Source organism: Symsagittifera roscoffensis, chromosome 2 (genome assembly GCF_963678635.1).
Source record: "Symsagittifera roscoffensis chromosome 2, txSymRosc1.1, whole genome shotgun sequence".
Classification (NCBI taxonomy): domain Eukaryota; kingdom Metazoa; phylum Xenacoelomorpha; order Acoela; family Convolutidae; genus Symsagittifera; species Symsagittifera roscoffensis.
Window position 1 is genome coordinate 70,967,207 of NC_087063.1, and position 12,904 is coordinate 70,980,110.

Below are 12,904 nucleotides of genomic sequence, written 5' to 3' on the forward strand. Positions count from 1 at the left end.
TTTTTAAACCTCCCGTAAAAAGGGGAATAACTTTTGCAACTTTTAAGCCTTGAGGAAAATAACCACTCTTAACGCATTGGTTGAAAAGGCTGCAAATTCTTACAGAAATAACAGGCAGCGATAATGTTATAATTTTGTTATTTATGCCATCATGACCATTTGAACCTTTGTTTTTCAACATATATATGGCATTTTCAATTTCCTTGCGGGTAATTTCATAAAAAACCATTGATTTTTCGATGCGATCTACATAACCCAACGCCTGTTTGTAATCAAATTCAGGATTTCTCAGTTTCTCGCCAATTGAGGCAAAAAATTCATTAAAAACATCAGCAGCCAAAAAACTCGTGTTTTTGGAGTTTCCTTTGCAAAATTCATTAAAGGCCTGGAACAGCGTTTTTGAATTTCTACCATTTCCAACTTTTTTGTCGTAATAAACTCTTTTTTCATTTCTTATTACCTTGGTTGCTAAATTTCTAGCTTGAGAATTTTTCAGTTTAGTCAATTCAGTAGGATTTTGTACCCACTTACTGAAAACCCGATCGCGGTTTTTGAGGACTTTTTTGGTTGAATCGGTAACCCATGACTGTTTTTGTGATTTCGATTTTTCTAAGATGGCAAAACGATCAAGTGATGAAACTATGGATTCAACTAACAGAGATAATTTCTCATTGGGATCACTTAGCTTATAAAATTTCGACAATTTGTTTTCTAAGAGGAATAAATATTTATAAATATTATCGTCACGGTAAAGATTTTTAAAATTTCTATAGCGCTAATCTTAATTTTCTTGCGGATCAACAATCACGTAACCAGATACAATTACGGAAAAATGATCAGAAATAGTTGAATCCAGTGTTTTTACGTTGGCGTCAAAATTAGCAATTAAATGATCAATACATTTACTCGATGTTGGAGTAATGCGAGTTGAATCTCTATTCAAAATATGCGCACCACAGCTTTTAATTAGAATAAAATAAGACTTGGAAATTGGCTTGCAATCTAAAGTATCGTTATTAAAATCTCCACAAACAAGAAAAATAGATTCACCATATAGCGAAAGAGTTAGAAAGTGTATAACCAGCATTTTTTTGTGTTTTGCTTTATAATTAGTGTTTTGTTGGGATACACAGTAACTACGAAAATTCCCCAAAAAATGTACTGGGGAAATGGCAGTGAACTCACAGAAAAACCGCACTTGTAGATTTGTCATCCAAGCTTATGTTTTTAATTTTACACAAATTTATAAGTAACACCCGTAGTTTTTGTATTTGTCGGAGAGTTTTTTTTACTTTGATTACTTAACTGATTGCGAATCATAAAATGTTTTTTGAAAAATTTAGATTTATCATTCCACATGGAAACAGAAAAATAATATTTCTGTGTTCTCAAAGCAAATTCAGAGTTTTTTTGTACTTTTTTTAAAAAATTTTTGATTATTGCATAAAATGATTTTGCGACTAAAAAGAGAAGCAAAAACGTTTTTTTTTTTTTTTTGAAATTTTCTGATGTAAAAGAAATCTTTATTATACAATATTCATATATAAAAATTGGATGATACAGATTTAAGACTGTTTTTTTATTATACAAAATGGGGTGCTTTTTCTCCAGACCATTCCGACTTCTTTACTAGCCATTTTTTGACCGAATTTTTATATCCACTGAAAGCTCAATACTTGAATGATACTTTTTTCTGATATTTTGGAAAAGCTGTCGACTTTTGAAAAATACTGATTTGGCTAATTTAGGACATAATTAACGTGCGGGTTATTTCGTGCTAAAAACGCGTAAGCGCCTCTTTAATCCGCTTATAAGTTGTTCCAATTGAATTGGGGGCAATATATTTGATGTTTTTAATACGTTCCTAGACGCTAAGAACATCAGTTTGTACCTGACATAGCGTGTGAGAGGCATCAATTTTTAATTTTAGAAAAAATGTTATCAATTTTTTGTTCAATTGATGGTTTAGAAACTGTTTCAAAGACGTTGAAGGGCAATCGAAACATTCAGGGCTTGGCCCCGAAACGGGAAATTTTGTCTGTATATGTGGCAGACTGATTCTTTTACGCGGAGAAGAAACAAGGATTAAACAAGACTGCTCGTATCAGGGCGAAGCCCCGAATGTTCGGACTGCCTTTTAAGGTTTATGGAGCAGTAAAAACATTAAAAAATTAAACGTAATAAAACAAATTGAAATTTTTTTAAATAAATTTGAAATTTTTTTATGAAAATTATCCCCCACACGCCATATAAAGTACATAAGATAGATTTTGCTCTTTGTAACAAATCAATTATGGCAAATAAGCTTCTTTGAACCAATTTGGAACGATTTCTAAGACGGATTAAATTTCCACTTACGCGTTAATAGCGCGAAATATATCGCGCGTTAATTGTCCCAAATTGGCGAAAATTTGCAATCTTTAAACCCTCATAACATTACCAAAAATGATCACAGGTAAATAATGTTTTCAAATTTATGCTCAAGACAACAATAGTTTTAGATTGAAACAAAAAAATTTTGTCAAAAATGGCTAGTTAAAAAGTCGAAATTTGTCTGAAGAAAAAAAAACCCACCACGAGCACAAATATTCCGTTACTTTCGTATCGAAAGTCGGAACAATAAGCAAAAAAGACCTAATCTAATATCATTTTGTTTGTACTTATTTCTTGAAATTTGAAGCGTAACATCAATTTTCTCTCGCTAATCTGGAATCAAAACAATACTAAATGTATCTATATTTTTAGAAAGTTTGATTTTGCTGTTGATGAAGATCTGAGCAAAATTGGTCTGCTACTGCTTGATGCAACAATTCATAGCACGTGGTTGATCACAAACAATAACTTCGAAGAGTGATAATTGTTGCTTTTTTGAATTACTATGAACTTTAACTACCTGAGAAGAATTGTGGCCCTCTTGTTGCATTTTTAACGAAGAGTTAGCAAGTTACTCTCTTAACAAAAATGACAGATGCAAAAAAGTTTTTATACCAATCAGGCACGATGTCACCTCTCTATCCCATTAGACCGTCTGATGCATTGAAGTTCTTTAAACATCAGTTGATTGAATTGAAGTAGTTTTTTGTCTGGTCGCACCTGATTGACTTTTCCTACGCGCCGGTCGCGGACACATCTCCTTTGTCTGCAATGTATGGAAAAAACAAATTTCTGTCGCAGAGGTCTAAAAATTCTTCATTTTGACGGTAAAGCGAGAACACGCAACAAAAGACAACTCGCAAAATCTTAGGAAAAAGACAAATCGCAAAAAGAAACAACTCATATAAAACTCGGAAGAACAGTGAATTTTCCTTTAATCTAAATAGGGAACAAAAAAGCGGTAAAACATCAAAACCTTTGAGGCGTCAAAATTTCTTTGATATAAAGGGGTTTTACAGATCAAAGTTAAATCAGTGAGCTTCCAGCTGCAAAACTACGTCATCGTTTCGATAGTTTTGATATCCTTTCTTGCAATGGTTCATAGTTAGCATATTTTTAAGGCTTTTCTCCGGATTTGAACCAAATCAGGCAATTTTTGGTTAAACTTTGCTCTTTTCTTATTTACTGAAAGATATTTGACACAGTGGGGTGAGCAAAAACCATTTTTGATTGAAAAACTATGCCATCTTTCGACCGCTTTTTTTTAAATTTCAATTTATCGCATTGTTGAACTGATGCTCCGCACTCCCCATAATTGATTCTCGTTACGTTGAGAATAGATAGATGGAGAATTTTCTTGCGTGTTTTGCGCTCGTTGATTTATTTTTTGCATGACACTAAATCATTTTGAAAAATTTACTTTTTATTCCACTTGGTATTGCAAACAGTTATTCATATTTTTTGAAGTGTTTTGCTAGTTGTCATAATTGCTTTTCAATACAATTTGCCTTTTCTTGCGATGTAATTTTTCTTGCAATTTGTCGTGTTACGAAGTTTGACTCATTGGGGTTTCTCTATGGAAACCTAAATACGTTTGAATGGAGAGGGGGTCGAATACCTGAAGAAATGCCATTCCTCGCACCCAAAAAATTGCACCTATTTAAGCGTAGTAACAGATTGTTTGACAACAAAGTTACCACAGCCAAAACTTTTAAGCTTCGACGGATTGAAATTCGGTCATAGAACATAAATATACACCCTATATAGAAACATGTGTCTATAAGCTGGTGCAATTTCGAAACAAGCAAACCATTCAGGAATTGATAGACACGGTCCAGTAATTTTATAACTGTGTTAGCAAACAGGCGCTTTAGTGCCGCCTGTATATCGGTCTCTGTTTTGTCAATAGGCGACGGGAGGGAACAGGACAAGCTCGTTCAAATCCCACGCCAGCTTGCTTCCTTTTATGCCTTGCAGCCAGTTTCTATTCCGGCAAATAGTAATCTTACCATTCAGTCTCGCTCTGAGAATTTTGGCGTTTTGTTGCCTCTACGATTTTCATATCTCGCCACTAATTTTACAAATCAAGTAAGTAATTCACTCACTTCGTTCTCCTGTAAGAAACCACAGTTCGATATTATGTGAGACCATATTTCAACTATGACATTACTTTCACTTCTCAAACTTCATTTTTTTCATTAATTTTTAGACTTTGACCTTGCAGTGACCTGTTTTGGTTAAAATTCTATAGCATTAAATTCCCCCAATTAGTATTTTTGATAATATTACAAAAGTAACAATAGCAAAAATAGTGGTCTTTGGTTTGATTTCATAGAAAAAAATCGCCTTATAAAAACAGTAGCAACAATAACGTCCTATATAAATATAAAGGGATCTCTTTAACTGTTTCCGAACCCCTTTTTGAGAACTCATGATCAAGGAGCAGAAGAAAAATACAAAGTACTTTTTAAAAAATAATTCAGGTGACCAGAAAAATTTTGAAAAGGAGAAGAGGAAGCTTCAAATTTCATCTTATAAACGAATAAAATAAAACTTTTGCACGTTCCCCACCAGGTTTTTCTGACAGTCACCCAGTTTTGCTTCAGAATACTGAAAACTGTTTCGAGTTCACGATGCACGCTTGAGTCAATTTCGCAAGATTTCTTATCACATATTTTCCAGTTTTGGTTTCTCTAAAAGTTTTGAATATTTTTTTGATATTTTTGATAAATTGTTAATGTTATGAGCAAAAAAGCAAAAAGTGAGGAAAATAATTGTCATTCTTACACTCCGTGCTCATGAAGAATAATAAGAAAAGAAGACAAACAAGACTAAGAAGACAAAACTGCTCGTCTATGAAAAATAATATGCAGTATTAATATGAAAAAGTTTAATGTAATAAAAAAATTTAAAAAAAAATAAAATTTGAGGTTTTTTGTGAAAATCATTCCCCCACGCGCCATTGAAACATCTTTTTAAACTTGAGCTCAGGACAACCATACCTTTTGAATGGTTTTTAAAAAATATCGTCAAAAATGGCTAGTTAAAAAGTCGAAATTAGTTTGAAAAAAAAACCACCCGAGCACAAATATTCCATTACTTTTATCACTAGCATTGCTGGCAGATGGAAAATCAAACCAGCAAATAAGGTTAAAAATTGAAGCAAAAAAAATCAAAAAATGAAAATTTTGTCTGCAACGATGTTTGATCTGAGAAAAACACGTCAAGATACACAGTGGTCTTACACTCCCTTATCCTAAAAATTACAAGAAAATGAAAACAAAATTTTTTTTTCAAGTGAGTCAAATTTATGTCATTATGCCGACAAAACATAAATTGAACTCTTTCATACTAAATAAAATTTAAGCGCAAGAAAAAGAGAAAAGACCTTTAGACCTCTCGACCAAGTGCTACTGAGAAGCTAAGAAATCTGGATTCATTTTTTAAACTATCTTACGATTCAAGCGTTTCTGATAAACAAGTTCAAGCTGTTAATCCAAAAAGAGTCTATATTCCAATTTCATAAGGCTTGCTAATTGCGAGCGTAAAAATGGGTCCGGACAGTTTCTTTTAGAAAAAATGCAGTTGCAAGAGCTATTTAAGTTCCAAAACATCAGGCTTTCCGTTTAGGTTTCAGTTAGAGGGTCAAAAGATTTGTAAAAATTCTAGTTCTGCTTTTAATAATGAGAAACAATTTGCGGTTTCAAGCAAATGTCAAAAATTTAAATTGATTTCAAAAATTTAATTTTTAAAACCTAAGTTTGTTTGCGACAAGTCTGAAACAAAAATCTTAAAAAACTTTAAAACACTAAAATCAAGCTTCTGCTAAAAATTTTGAGCGTGTCGCTGTAGGTTTAATTGAAGTTTAATCTCTTCAACAAAAAGGCTGTAGGTTTAATTGAAATTTAATCTCTTCAACAAAAACGTATCTCAACCAAACTTTTTTACGGCAAAAAAGTACTCTTGGAGCAATTTTTTTTCAAACAGAAGATTAATCATATACAATCTGTTATAGCCATTATGCTATTGAAGCAAAATTCATTTACCATTTTTTCTTTTTCTTAAATTCAAATACTTTTTGTTAATTTTTGAAAAAATTACCGCTTTATTTTCTAAATGTTTCTCTGTTTTCAGAAAAGAATACTGATTATGTCCAGAGATAAGAAAACTCTACATTCTATTCCTTGACAATTTTTTAGATACCAAAATTCATTCAACGCCGAGTTTAAATTTTTGTATAACTTTTAGTCTTCAATAGTCTCATTGTTGAAAGTATTGAAAAAAGGTCAAAAACATTTGGTTCCGTTTTGCAATCAACTTAAAAGAGTGTTCTTAAACAAACTTTTAGAACTTTTTGACCTGAGCATTAACAAGTGACCGGTAGACCAGCTTTTTTTCTGTTAAATTTTATGTAAGATTATCCATTGAAACTCGTAGAAGAGTCTACGGGTCGTGATATGTCACTGTGTGATTTTATTTACACGTCGTTTATTGTATTGTACTCTCACAGAATGATTTCAAATTCAATTTTTCGTCCTAATAAAGAATAGGTTACAATTTAGATCTTTCCAAATTAAGTTGATGCAAAAAAAATTACTCGTTTTATTACGCTACCAGACGCTAATTATATCAATTTTTACATTAAATAATGTGTGAGGGGATAAAGCTGAAAAATTATAATTTCAAAGATCAAAAAACTTTAACTTTTTTGAACATTTTTTTTACAAAAAACTTTTTCATCTACAATAAAAGGCAGTAAGAACATTCAGAGCTCTGCCCTGATACAAGCAGTTTTCTTCTTGCTACTGGATTTTGTCCGTCTCCTTGTTTAGACAAAATTTCGTTTCTGAAGTGATACCTGAAGTTTTCAGCTTCCAGCAAAGATGTCTGCTTTTTTTCACATTCTCATGTTAAAAAATAATTGAGGAGTCAACAATGCTTTTAAAACCTTAAGAATTATTTTGTTTATTTGGCTTTCTTTTGTTAATCTGCAATAAATGTTTCATATCAGTTGTCGTCGCTCAACATCGCTTCCAATCTGCTTTATTTGAGTGCTTTCATTATTCTCTCCAGTTTTTCCTTGAAGTTCTCTGTACATATATTATAAAACACTGGCGGTGGTGGCGAGCTACATATGCTGGTAAACCAAAAGTGCGTCTTTTATTTTCCAAGTACCTTTCCACACAATACGATGACTACCACACTGGAATTTTCTACCACTCTCCTTGTATTTAAACTCTCCTTTTTTCTTTTTCGCTTGAGGCGCTTATTTTTAACATTTTGCAAATTTAAGTCAGGCAAACTGGAAGCATCAAATTAGTTAATGAGATCTCAGACCATGGCTTTTAAATTTCTTAATGTTTTCGCTATTTAGACGCGTCAGTTTTAAATTGAGTTATTCTGCCCGAAGTCACATTTTACATTATTCCTGCGCCCCTTTTACACTCCGTCTAATTTGCAGTTTGATGACCAATTAACGCAACCACGGTTATGAAGTCTTTTATATTAATATGAATTTTCAGGTGAGAGCAAACAATTTAAAACGGATTGAGAGAAAAATGAGAAGTAATATAGCTCATTTTTTATTCAAAAACTTTTTAAAATTACCACAAACGGAAAAATTTCGATTTACACAATTGCTAGTTTTGTGGATGCTTATTTAACACCGTTTCAACTTAAGAACTCATGACTATTATGATTTGGATTCTTAAAAAGAATCAGGCAAGTTTTGAAAATGTCAGACGAGAAAAACAAGTTTGAATATTTCAGTAAACTTCCCTTCCCATCTTTTTAAATCAATTTTTTAATAGGATCTCTTCAATTGAGAATTTTATTCCTAGTAACGAATCTCCACCTTTTGCGAAAGGGGGATATAGTTAATGAGTTCCCTTTAGTGTAGACCAAAATCTAATCATACAGTTTTCACAAATTAAAACCTATTTTGTCACACACTTTCATATAATTCCATACGTTCAGAAATTAACACTTGAGATCGCTATGAAATTTTAAATTTGAATTACTTTACCAGCTACATATACAACGCCAAAAGCAATATATTATGCCTGGAGGGAGATCCTAAAGAGCAGTACTGCTCATCGAGTAGGATAACCTGGAGAGTAAAGAGAAGACAGCCAGCATCAACTCAACAAACAAGTTAAATTAAATTAAGGGCTGAAATTAAAAAACAGTTTGTAGAGGTCCTGATTGTTTTATAGGTAAATTTGAAAAAAAGGTTTTTAGAGTCTCAAACAACTAACTTCTGACATTTCATGTATATTAACAAGTATCAAGTCATTTTGTTTTAAATAGTTAAAAGCCTGCACAATTCTAGCTGTAAGCGATCTCTGTTTAACGGTAGTAGAAAATTTTGCCACTTTAATTACGCCTTTCGCTTTGCTCCTGGTACATAGTCTACTTTTTTGGGAGTAAATCTGAGACAGAAAACCATTTTTTTTGTCCGATCGCATTTCCATAAACAAGTACTTAAACATCTCAAAAAAGTATAAATCAAAAACAGTAAGCAATTTGTTTTCGTCCATAATTTCCTTAATTCATTCATATCTACGTTTAAAAAAAACTGCTCTCAAGATTCTTTTTTGTAGTTTCATTATCTCGGTAAGGTGAGATTGGGATGTATTGCCGTATATTAAAATTCTATAAGTGATTGTAGGGTTTACATATGCTTTGTAGAAGCGAAGCATCTGCTATTTAGAAAAAACATACCTAGCTTTCCAGACAATGCCACAAAATTTAGTTAATTTTTTGCACACATGTTCAATGTGAAATTTGGAAGTAAGTTTCATATCAACAAAAATGCCTAAATATTTACACACATTTGTAATTTGAACTGTAGTACCAAAAGCAAAGTAATCTTTTGAAAAATTGCTACCAAATTTCATTATTTGAGTTTTACCAGGATTGACACAAAGTCCATTCGTTTTGAACCATCTATCCATTTTATTTAACGAACTATCAAAGTTATCGCAACAATTTTTTTCTGCATTGCATATTGTAGTATCATCAGCAAACAGAACAACCTCAGATCCTTTAGCAATTTTCGGAAGATCTTTTATATAAATTAAAAACAAAAAAGGACCTAAAACTGACCCTTGCGGTACTCCACATGACATGGAGCGACTAGAAGATATTTTATTATCAGTTTGAACAAATTGAAACCGGTTTGTAAAGTGAGGTAAGAAGAATCCGAAAGACAAAGAATCCGGCCTCTAAAGCCGTATTTTTCCAATTTTGCCGAAAAAAGATCATGATTTATGGTATCAAATATTTTTTGAGATCAACAAGGCATGATTGACCAATCAATTTTTTGTCCCATCCCTCTCTAATAAATTCGGTGAATTCGATTAATGCGTCCACGCATGACTTTTTCTTTTGAAATCCAAATTGTTTTTCATGAAGAATCTTCTGCTTGTTAGCAAAGTTATACATTCTATTTAATATTATCCTTTCGAAAATTTTGCTGAGTGAACTGAGTAAACTGATAGGTCTATAATTTTCCAAAGATTTTTTTAAACCTCCCGTAAAAAGGGGAATAACTTTTGCAACTGTTAAGCCTTGAGGAAAATAACCTCACCACAGCTTTTAATTAGAATAAAATAAGACTTGGAAATTGGCTTGCAATCTAAAGTATCGATATTAAAATCTCCACAAACAAGAAAAATAGATTCACCATATAGCGAAAGAGTTAGAAAGTGTATAACCAGCATTTTTTTTGTGTTTTGCTTTATAATTAGTGTTTTGTTGGGATACACAGTAACTACGAAAATTCCCAAAAAAATGTACTGGGGAAATGGCAGTGAACTCACAGAAAAACCGCACTTGTAGATTTGTCATCCAAGCTTATGTTTTTAATTTTACACAAATTTATAAGTAACACCCGTAGTTTTTGTATTTGTCGGGAAGTTTTTTTACTTTGATTACTTTACTGATTGCGAATCATAAATTGTTTTTTGAAGAATTTAGATTTATCATTCCACATGGAAACAGAAAAATAATATTTCTGTGTTCTCAAAGCAAATTCAGAGTTTTTTTGTACTTTTTTTAAAAAATTTTTGATTATTGCATAAAATGATTTTGCGAGTAAAAAGAGAAGCAAAAACGTTTTTTTTTTTTGAAATTTTCTGATGTAAAAGAAATCTTTATTATACAATATTCATATATAAAAATTGGATGATACAGATTTAAGACTGTTTTTTATCATACAAAATGGGGTGCTTTTTCTCCAGACCATTCCGACTTTTTAACTAGCCATTTTTTGACCGAATTTTTATATCCACTGAAAGCTCAATACTTGAATGATACTTTTTTCTGATATTTTGGAAAAGCTGTCGACTTTTGAAAAATACTGATTTGGCTAATTTGGTCGTATTATTTTCGTACGACTCAACATTTCACACTTTGATATTTTCCAAAATTTATAGGTTTTCAATATTTTACCTTCCCTAGAACTATTCGATATGACTTAAGGGACACTCGGAAAACTCAGAGCTTTGCCCTGATATACGAGCAGTCTTGTTCACTTCATTGATCCAAATTTGAATAAACTGACTATACACTCTTGCGCGCGCAGTTTTTTTTCTAATTCTGAGATTAAATTAGACATTCTTTTAAAGCAATCTGACAGATACTATTAACTCGAGCTCAAAATTAAAACAAGACTGCTGGTATCAGGGCGAAGCCCTGAATGTTCCGACTGCCTATTAAGGTTTATGGAGCAATAATAACATTAAAAAATTAAAAATAATAAAACAAAATGAATTTTTTTTTAAATCATCTCCCCACACGCCATATAAAGTACAAAAGGATAGATTTCGCTACTTGTAACAAATCAATTATGACAAAAAAGCTTCGTTAAACCAATTTGGAACGATTTCTAAGACGGATTAAATCTCCGCTTACGCGTTAATAGCGCCAAATATATCGCGCGTTAATTGTCCCAAATTGGCGAAAAATTGCAATCTTTAAACCCTCATAACATTACCAAAAATGATCACAGGTAAAATATGTTTTCAAATTTATGCTCAAGACAACAATAGTTTTCGATTGAAACAAAACATTTTTGTCAAAAATGGCTAGTTAAAAAGTCGAAATTTGTCTGAAGAAAAAAAACCCACCCCGAGCACAAATATTCCGTTACTTTTGTATCGAAAGTCGGAACAATAAGCAAAATAGACCTAATCTAATATCATTTTGTTTGTACTTATTTCTTGAAATTTGAAGCGTAACATCAATTTTCTCTCACTAATCTGGAATCAAAACAATACTAAATGCTGTTGATGAAGATCTGAGCAAAATTGGTCTACTACTGCTTGATGCAACAATTCATAGCACGTGGTTGTTCACAAACAATAACTTCGAAGAGTGATAATTGTTGCTTTTTTGAATTACCATGAACTTCTACTACCTGAGAAGAATTATGGCCCTCTTCTTGCATTTCTAACGAAGAGTTAGCTAGTTACTCTCTTAACAAAAATGACAGATGCAAAAAAGTTCTTATACCAATCAGGCACGATGTCACCTCTCTATCCCATTAGACCGTCTGATGCATTGAAGTTCTTTAAACATCAGTTGATTGAATTGAAGTAGTTTTTTGTCTGGTCGCACCTGATTGACTTTTCCTACGCGCTGGTCGCGGATGCATCTCCTTTGTCTGCAATGTATGGAAATAACAAATTTCTGGCGAAAGATCTGAAAATTCCCAATTTTGACGGTTAAGCGAGAACTCGCAACAAAAGACAACTCGCAAAATCTTAAGAAAAAGAAAAATCGCAAAAAGAAACAACTTGTATAAAACTCGGAAGAACAATGAATTTTCCTTTAATCTAAATAGGGAACAAAAAAGCGGTTAAACATCAAAGCCTTTGAGGCGTCAAAATTTCTTTGATATAGAGGGGTTTTACAGATCAAAGTTAAATCAATGAGCTTCCAGCTGCAAAATTACATCATCGTTTTGATAGTTTTGATATCCTTTCTTGCAATGGTTCATATTTAGCATATTTTTATAGCTTTTCTCCGGATTTGAACCAAATCATGCAATTTTTGGTTAAACTTTGCTCCTTTCTTATTTACTGAATGATATTTGACACAGTGGGGTGAGCAAAACCCATTTCTGATTGAAAAACTACGCCATCTTTTGACCGTTTTTTTTTAAATTTCAATTTATCGCATTGTTGAACTGATGCTCCGCACTCCTCATAAACGATGCTCGTTACGTTGAGAATAGATAGATCGAGAATTTTCTTGCGTGTTTTGCGCTCGTTGATTTGTTTTTTGCATGACACTAAAACATTTTGAAAAATTTACATTTTGTCCCACTTGGTATTGCAAACAGTTATTGATGTTTTTTGAAGTGTTTTGCTAGTTGTCATAATTGCTTATTAATACGAATTGCTTTTTCTTGCCATGTAATTTTTCTTGCGATTTGTCGTGTTACGAACTTTGACTCATTGGGGGTTCTTTATGGAAACCTATATACCTTTGAATGGAGAGGGGGTCGAATACCTGAAGAAATGCC

General features: G+C 32.3%; 1 protein-coding gene across 2 annotated transcripts in view; it reads left to right on the forward strand.

Moving 5' to 3' along the window:
• LOC134840418 (uncharacterized) overlaps positions 1 to 12,904 on the forward strand; it is a 71,007-nt gene that overhangs the window by 2,532 nt on the left and 55,571 nt on the right. The window contains exon 1 of one of the 2 annotated variants that reach the window (XM_063856203.1): positions 4,399 to 4,461. The exons of the other annotated variant lie outside the window; for it this stretch is intronic. The gene's annotated coding sequence lies outside the window, so the exon portion shown is untranslated. Of the gene's footprint in view, positions 1 to 4,398; positions 4,462 to 12,904 lie in introns of those variants that run through there. 2 annotated transcript variants of the gene reach the window in all.